The sequence below is a fragment of the Oncorhynchus kisutch genome, unplaced genomic scaffold (assembly GCF_002021735.2).
Source record: "Oncorhynchus kisutch isolate 150728-3 unplaced genomic scaffold, Okis_V2 scaffold695, whole genome shotgun sequence".
NCBI classification, from domain to species: domain Eukaryota; kingdom Metazoa; phylum Chordata; class Actinopteri; order Salmoniformes; family Salmonidae; genus Oncorhynchus; species Oncorhynchus kisutch.
This window is the reverse complement of record NW_022262640.1, coordinates 109,052-118,421: the sequence shown is the minus strand read 5'-3', so window position 1 is coordinate 118,421 and position 9,370 is coordinate 109,052.

Sequence of the window (9,370 nt, the reverse complement as noted above, 5' to 3'; positions counted from 1 at the left end):
AGGACCAAGGACAGAGAATTACAAGTCATAATATAAAACAGGGTACCTTTCAGGACCATGGACAGAGAATTACAAGTCATAATGTAAAACAGGGTACATTTCAGGACCAAGGACAGAGAATTACAAGTCATAATGTAAAACAGGGTACCTTTCAGGACCAAGGACAGAGAATTACAGTGTATAATGTAAAACAGGGTACATTTCAGGACCAAGGACAGAGAATTACAGTGTATAATGTAAAACAGGGTACATTTCAGGACCAAGGACAGAGAATTACAGTGTATAATGTATACCAGTAGTTTCCATCCTTTTTCAGGCCACTGTACCACCGACTGAATGTTGCTCTGCCCAGAGTACCCCTGGAGTATCCCCTCTTGTGCATTTTACCAGAAGGCCTATGGTCTCATGAGTCTTCTCAAGTACCCATTTGTGGAAAGGTCAAGTACCCCTGGTTGGGAACGACTGATGTAACCCCTGGTATCTTTCAGTACCAAGGACAGAGAATTACAGCATATAATGTAAAACAGGGTACCTTTCAGGACCAAGGACAGAGAATTACAAGTCATAATGTAAAACAGGGTACCTTTCAGGACCAAGGACAGAGAATTACAAGTCATAATGTAAAACAGGGTACCTTTCAGGACCAAGGACAGAGAATTACAGCATATAATGTAAAACAGGGTACCTTTCAGGACCAAGGACAGAGAATTACAAGTCATAATGTAAAACAGGGTACCTTTCAGTACCAAGGACAGAGAATTACAAGTCACAATGTAAAACAGGGTACCTTTCAGGACCAAGGACAGAGAATTACAAGTCATAATGTAAAACAGGGTACCTTTCAGGACCAAGGACAGAGAATTACAAGTCATAATATAAAACAGGGTACCTTTCAGGACCAAGGACAGAGAATTACAAGTCATAATGTAAAACAGGGTACATTTCAGGACCAAGGACAGAGAATTACAGTGTATAATGTAAAACAGGGTACATTTCAGGACCAAGGACAGAGAATTACAGTGTATAATATATACCAGTAGTTTCCATCCTTTTTCAGGCCACTGTACCACCGACTGAATGTTGCTCTGCCCAGAGTACCCCTGGAGTATCCCCTCTTGTGCATTTTACCAGAAGGCCTATGGTCTCATGAGTCTTCTCAAGTACCCATTTGTGGAAAGGTCAAGTACCCCTGGTTGGGAACGACTGATGTAACCCCTGGTATCTTTCAGCACCATGGACAGTAGACCTGAAGTCACATAGAGTAAAGTAACACTGATATCTTTCAGCACCATGGACAGTAGACCTGAAGTCACATACAGTAAAGTAACACTGATATCTTTCAGCACCATGGACAGTGGACCTGAAGTCACATAGAGTAAAGTAACCCTGGTATCTTTCAGCACCATGGACAGTGGACCTGAAGTCACATAGAGTAAAGTAACCCTGGTATCTTTCAGCACCATGGACAGTGGACCTGAAGTCACATAGAGTAAAGTAACCCCTGGTATCTTTCAGCACCATGGACAGTGGACCTGAAGTCACATAGAGTAAAGTAACCCTGGTATCTTTCAGCACCATGGACAGTAGACCTGAAGTCACATAGAGTAAAGTAACCCCTGGTATCTTTCAGCACCATGGACAGTGGACCTGAAGTCACATAGAGTAAAGTAACCCTGGTATCTTTCAGCACCATGGACAGTGGACCTGAAGTCACATAGAGTAAAGTAACCCTGGTATCTTTCAGCACCATGGACAGTGGACCTGAAGTCACATAGAGTAAAGTAACCCTGGTATCTTTCAGCACCATGGACAGTGGACCTGAAGTCACATACAGTAAAGTAACCCTGGTATCTTTCAGCACCATGGACAGTAGACCTGAAGTCACATAGAGTAAAGTAACCCTGGTATCTTTCAGCACCATGGACAGTGGACCTGAAGTTACATACAGTAAAGTAACCCTGGTATCTTTCAGCACCATGGACAGTGGACCTGAAGTCACATAGAGTAAAGTAACCCTGGTATCTTTCAGCACCATGGACAGTGGACCTGAAGTTACATACAGTAAAGTAACCCTGGTATCTTTCAGCACCATGGACAGTGGCATAAGGCACAGAAAACCATTATAAGCAGAGAAAATGGCAGAAGACTCAAAATGACATGTGCGTTTGCCTCAAAATGCCATTAATTTTTTCCATGCGGGACATTTCTCCCAACAAGCCTCTTAGATGAGTCCAACGTGTGATAGAGAGCAGTTGAAAGCAGAGACAGGCACGTCACCACCAGAAGGCTGCACGTGGGGGGTATTGATGACGAGCACATGTGTCCAATACCTCGGATCAATAAGAGAAGCGCCTCGAGCCATCATACCGCTAAAGAGTGGCCCGGGAAAACCAATGACATATCTACGGGCCCGTCGCTAGACAGGCATATAGAATCTACAAAGAGAATGCCTTCCAATGACCCTGGATTCTAAAATGTTGGGGTCTAGATTCTAAAATGTTGGGTTCTAGATTCTAATCCGTTGGGGTCTAGATTCTAAAATGTTGAGGTCTAGATTCTAATCCGTTAGGGTCTACATTCTAAAATGTTGGGTTCTAGATTCTAAAATGTTGGGGTCTAGATTCTAATCCATTAGGGTCTAGATTCTAAAATGTTGGGGTCTAGATTCTAAAATGTTGGGTTCTAGATTCTAATCCATTGGGGTCTAGATTCTAATCCGTTGTGGTCTAGATTCTAATACATTGGGGTCTAGATTCTAATCGGTTGGGGTCTAGATTCTAATCCGTTGGGGTCTAGATTCTAAAATGTTGGGGTCTAGATTCTAAAATGTTGGGTTCTAGATTCTAATCCGTTAGGGTCTAGATTCTAAAATGTTGGGTTCTAGATTCTAATCCATTAGGGTCTAGATTCTAAAATGTTGGGGTTTAGATTCTAATCCGTTAGGGTCTAGATTCTAATCCGCTGGGGTCTAGATTCTAATCCGTTGGGGTCTAGATTCTAATCCATTGGGGTCTAGATTCTAATCCATTGGGGTCTAGATTCTAATCCGTTGGGGTCTAGATTCTAATCCATTGGGGTCTAGATTCTAATTTGTTGGGTTCTAGATTCTAATCTGTTGGGGTCTAGATTCTAATCCGTTGGGTTCTAGATTCTAATCCATTGGGGTCTAGATTCTAATTTGTTGGGTTCTAGATTCTAATCCATTGGTGTCTAGATTCTAATCTGTTGGTGTCTAGATTCTAATCCGTTGGGGTCTAGATTCTAATCCGTTGGGGTCTAGATTCTAATCCATTGGGGTCTAGATTCTAATCCATTGGGGTCTAGATTCTAATTTGTTGGGTTCTAGATTCTAATCCATTGGTGTCTAGATTCTAATCTGTTGGTGTCTAGATTCTAATCCGTTGGGGTCTAGATTCTAATCCGTTGGGGTCTAGATTCTAATCCATTGGGGTCTAGATTCTAATCCATTGGGGTCTAGATTCTAATTTGTTGGGTTCTAGATTCTAATTTGTTGGGGTCTAGATTCTAATCCGTTGGGTTCTAGATTCTAATCCATTGGGGTCTAGATTCTAATTTGTTGGGTTCTAGATTCTAATCCGTTGGTGTCTAGATTCTAATCCGTTGGTGTCTAGATTCTAATCTGTTGGGGTCTAGATTCTAATTTGTTGGGTTCTAGATTCTAATCCGTTAGGGTCTAGATTCTAAAATGTTGGGTTCTAGATTCTAATCCATTAGGGTCTAGATTCTAAAATGTTGGGGTTTAGATTCTAATCCGTTAGGGTCTAGATTCTAATCCGCTGGGGTCTAGATTCTAATCCGTTGGGGTCTAGATTCTAATCCATTGGGGTCTAGATTCTAATCCATTGGGGTCTAGATTCTAATCCGTTGGGGTCTAGATTCTAATCCATTGGGGTCTAGATTCTAATTTGTTGGGTTCTAGATTCTAATCTGTTGGGGTCTAGATTCTAATCCGTTGGGTTCTAGATTCTAATCCATTGGGGTCTAGATTCTAATTTGTTGGGTTCTAGATTCTAATCCATTGGTGTCTAGATTCTAATCTGTTGGTGTCTAGATTCTAATCCGTTGGGGTCTAGATTCTAATCCGTTGGGGTCTAGATTCTAATCCATTGGGGTCTAGATTCTAATCCATTGGGGTCTAGATTCTAATTTGTTGGGTTCTAGATTCTAATCCATTGGTGTCTAGATTCTAATCTGTTGGTGTCTAGATTCTAATCCGTTGGGGTCTAGATTCTAATCCGTTGGGGTCTAGATTCTAATCCATTGGGGTCTAGATTCTAATCCATTGGGGTCTAGATTCTAATTTGTTGGGTTCTAGATTCTAATTTGTTGAGGTCTAGATTCTAATCCGTTGGGTTCTAGATTCTAATCCATTGGGGTCTAGATTCTAATTTGTTGGGTTCTAGATTCTAATCCGTTGGTGTCTAGATTCTAATCCGTTGGTGTCTAGATTCTAATCTGTTGGGGTCTAGATTCTAATTTGTTGGGTTCTAGATTCTAATCCATTGGTGTCTAGATTCTAATCTGTTGGTGTCTAGATTCTAATCCGTTGGGGTCTAGATTCTAATCCGTTGGGGTCTAGATTCTAATCCGTTGGGGTCTAGATTCTAATCCATTGGGGTCTAGATTCTAATCCATTGGGGTCTAGATTCTAATCCATTGGGGTCTAGATTCTAATCCGTTGGGGTCTAGATTATAATTCTTATAATTTAAAGACAGTAATTTGTGAATGATACAGTTTGCAAAGACGGAATTGTTTCAAAGATGGATAGACACGGCCGTTTCACTTCCTTAATAAAAAGGAAGAAAGAAAAAAGTAATCTAAAAGATGATTTAAAAATGAAACGCACTCATCCAAAACCTGCTTCAATACAAGAGACATCCTCAGGGTTGGACTTCAGACTTCTTATAATTCTTATAATCTAGTAAAACGAAAAGATTGTTAAAAAAAAATCTAGTCTAGTAAAACAAAAAAACAACAAACACGGATTTCCTTTACTAGGCTGAAGTATTGCAGCCACGAAATAGACTGTCAAAAAAAGGCAATCGGAGATACAATCGGTGCCGTTTTAACCTTAGTTTATATGTTATGTTTATTCAATGGTAATTGGAATATGTTTTATGTGACATGGGACAAAGGGAAGGTTGGAAGGAAGGCGATACTGTTGTAGCGTGTGGAGTGTGTCAATCTGAATGACATTTCGAGGGCCAAATGGAATGGAATCCCAGCTGATTCTGTTTGGAGTTGTGTGTGTGTGTGTGTGTGTGTGTGTGTGTGTGTGTGTGTGTGTGTGTGTGTGTGTGTGTGTGTGTGTGTGTGTGTGTGTGTGTGTGTGTGTGTGTGTGTGTGTGTGTGTGTGTGTGTGTGTGTGTGTGTGTGTGTGCGTGTGCGTGCGTGCGTGTGTGTGTGACCTGGATTTTCTCTTCGTTTTCTCTAGAAGATTGTGTGTAGCCCTAGCCTATATCTCCGTCATTGAGATTCACACGTCTAGCTGGTTCACGGTTTCATATTCATGGTTCCTCAGCTGGTGTCATCGAGGGCTATATACTATATAGAACCTTCTGTCATCCTATCCTTCCCCGGCGTCGGCATCTCAGTAAACGGGGAGAGGTCAGAGCCTCCAGATCAAATATTTTTCTTCCTAAATGACGGATTTATTAGACAAATAAATTGTTCGTATGACGGTGAACCCCCGGGTGATTGAAATGTGCCGCTGTGTCAACAACGTCACCACGTCCATAGGAGCCCTGGACGGTGGTGGATTACCCAGGACAAATACAAGCGGGGAAATGAATATAGATCTAGGGGACATACTTCTCAACCCCCTGCTTGACATCACTTCCTGGAGGCCCTCCTTCACTTCATTCTGCTGCATATGAGAAGTAACAGACAATCATAATACTAATCACATTCATTTTGGCCCTTTGGAGGTAAATGTATTGCCTGTATTTATGCCTATATGGGCATGTAGGCAACTTTTTAAAAGGCCTTTTTTTCTCCTCCTGATCTTAAATAGCCTTTTATATAAAAGGCCTTTATTCAAGAGGAAACACGCCGTTGTCTCATCAAACTAGATGTGGAAAAAAACTTGTTCAATAGTTTCCTACATTTCCAAATTGTTCTGGAGTCTGGATGCTGTTTTTGTATATTTATTTTCATGTTTTAGTTTAGTAGCGAGAGCACTATAATTACCGTGATATAATCCGTCTTAACTTGGGATCGTAACCGCAGCTATAACGTTCTGCGTTGTTCCCACTCCCCATCGCTCACAGCTCCCTCTCAGCTATTGTACAAAGTCATGAGCTCGTAAATCTAAAGTGCCCCGCACGGCGTTTCCATATATAAAGGACTGTGGCACCGTGGAATCATTATTTCGGATTGTCACGTGGTGTCAGAGGGGCCTCCTCCTCATCTCGTCTGTCAGGAATCCAATTTCACTTTATTTACATCCACGGGCTAGATTAATTACTCTCGCGATAGTATAGCCTAAAGGAGTTAATTTATGAGATCTATGGTAACTCAAGACACATTATATGGGGAGAGGTGCGGGGTGGATATTAGGGTGATTTTGTGTTTGACGAGAGGGGAGGAAGGGGGGGAGAGAGCGAAAAACATCCATTAGTACACAATTATGGTTCCATATAGACTTTTTTTTGTGATGTGCAGATTACTCAAATTATAACGCAATACCTATTGAAATAAATCCATTCTTTTTTAGGCTATATCGACAGTTATTATATGTTAATAACTATTTTATTCTGAGTTAGTATAGCCCCCCTGAGACGGCTTTATAGCGTCTTCCTATATTTCTCCAGTAGATGAAGGCTATTATTATTTTTCTGTTTCCTTCCTTGTTCTTTTGTTTTTTCCTTTTCTGTCGAGTATTTTGTCTTAACGCAAGGTCAAACCAGCCACTAGGAAATAGAAGCATTTCTCCCCGGTTTCTCCCCGGTGCAAGTAGAGGTAGAGCGAGCCTAGAACCTCTCGCTCCTTTCTTCACGTGCATCATAATCACACCGTGACTGCCAACGACGGGGCAAAACTCAACACCTCGACAGACAGACTTTTAACTGTTACAAAAAGACAATATTTTGGTTTCAGTCGATCATAGAAAATAATATACTGTGATTCCTACCAATTTCGTACAATGCGTCTCCTCAAAAACAAAGGAGGGAAAAACAAAATAATGAGGAGAAAAAAACATGACGCTTTTAAAATCCATGTCTGATTTTTTATTTGGCATTTGTGTCGCCATTACTGGTGCTATAGTAGTTATTATTGGTTTAACTGGAGTGGATATTGTTTAATAAGTTGTTGTTTTTTAATATGCAACATCTTCTTGATTAATAGATATACACGTGGCCAACCGGGTTGACATATGGTGCTGCGGCAGCTGAGGCCGGTAGTAACCGGGCCAGTACCTTCCGGCATCCCCTACGGTCATTAACATATTAGGAGCTTTAGTTCCGTCAGACACCGGGACTTCATCTCGAGCCCCTGCCTGGCCGGTCGGTCGGTCTGAGGAGAGCAGAGCAACAACAAAAAAAGACAGCCCCCCCCCCCCCCCCCGAGCTGTTTGATATAGCCTTTCAATAATGCATTACTCTTCAATCTGCAAGGGAGCTGTTCGCCAGGCTGAATTATTGCAGTTGCGTGAGGTGCAGGCTGCATGGCGCGGTGTTCTGCCCGAGTGGAGCGGCACGAGCTGTAGAGACAGGCTTCTATATGAACAAGAGATAATACAAGATAATAAGCGTTTTTACTTTACAAGGATTCCAACAAAATTGTAAAGAGAAAAGGGTGACTAAGACATTTGCATCTTCAGCCTTTATACTGACTTGGTCCAAAAGCAAAAAACGAATTTCTTCATAACAAAAAACGAATATAGTGCAAAATGATAGGTTAAACTCACTAGTTCAAATTACTAGCCAACTACAAGCCATAAACATAACCCATAATATTCCAAATACAATGTTTAAACTTTTAAATAAATTAACACAACTTTTTTTTTAATTTATTATAAAAGTTGTACAACATCCACTGTTTTTATATAAAACAACACGCAAACAGAGATTGTGGTTCTTCAGTTTGTTTGCGTCACTATGAAAGTACGAATCTTACTTTCAGAATGGAACTGCGACCCAGTGCAGTACTAGGTTATACACTCGACAGCTATTTACAGTTTCTTTCCTTTTACTTGGTGTTGTTTAAAACAACATTGAATTACATCGACGAAAAAATAAAATAATAGACGTTTTATATCAAGTAAATTAGTACAACTCTAAATTCGTTTCGGCATTGCACTCAATATAAAGAGTCATCCTTTTACTCACGTTACAGTGTTCCTTCTCTCCTCTCCTAGCCAAAAGCCAAACAAAAGTAATAAACGCGTTTTTCTAGTCTACAGCCGAGACTAGTGCTTTCATCTGACGGCTTCCCGAAACCCCACTAGCTGTCTGACGGCTCCCCGAAACCCCACCAGCTGTCGGAAAATATTGCATTTTATATCAGCAAACCACGATTAATATTGCATCACCTGCATTTAGAATTTCGTTTTTCTAAACGCAGTGGGAAAGTAGAGCCTTCAAACTATATCCTCCAATATCTTGTGGTAGAAATATTCGAAGAGAGGACAAGGTCAAGTCTTTGGTCAATGTGAATAAACACAGCATCAGTTTAAATTGGGTTATTATTCTTTTTTCATTCGCTTTTTTGATGTCAGTCAGATGGAGCCGCCGTACTACTAACGTTCTTTTGGAATTATTCTGACACTGCTTGGAGACGGGTGCGAGGTCTCTGGCTTCATTAAATGTTTATTGTCACTTCTTCTTCACTGTGGTTAGAAAATAAGGCATCTCGTTGATCTGCGAGGAGATCTCTGGTTCAACAATGTTGCTGTAGAAACGTAATGCTACATTTACAATGACTTAGTAGGCCTTTAACACCGGGGACTTGATCCACCTCGTCTGAAGACAAATGGTTTTGAGGTGTTTTTATTCTTCTGTATACAGTAACATATTATAGAAATAGCATTGATTTGCATAGGACAGGCCTAAGTGAATGAACATATGTAAAACACTACAGAACCATGTTATCAATTATTAGGTTAATTTATTGATCCATTTATTTACATATTAGCAAAATGTGGTTCAAAGACGTGTGTATGTGTTTGGGTCTACAGGCCAGGTCTACATTAAAGAGCTCTGATGATAATTACTCACGTTTTTAATTAGAGTCTCTGTTGTACTCCGCTTATTAATTTTTCCAATTCTCAGTTTATGAATTATTTAAGGAACCCAATTGTGTGTATTTCAATTAACTGGTATCTTGTGTAAAATATGAATTGCAATT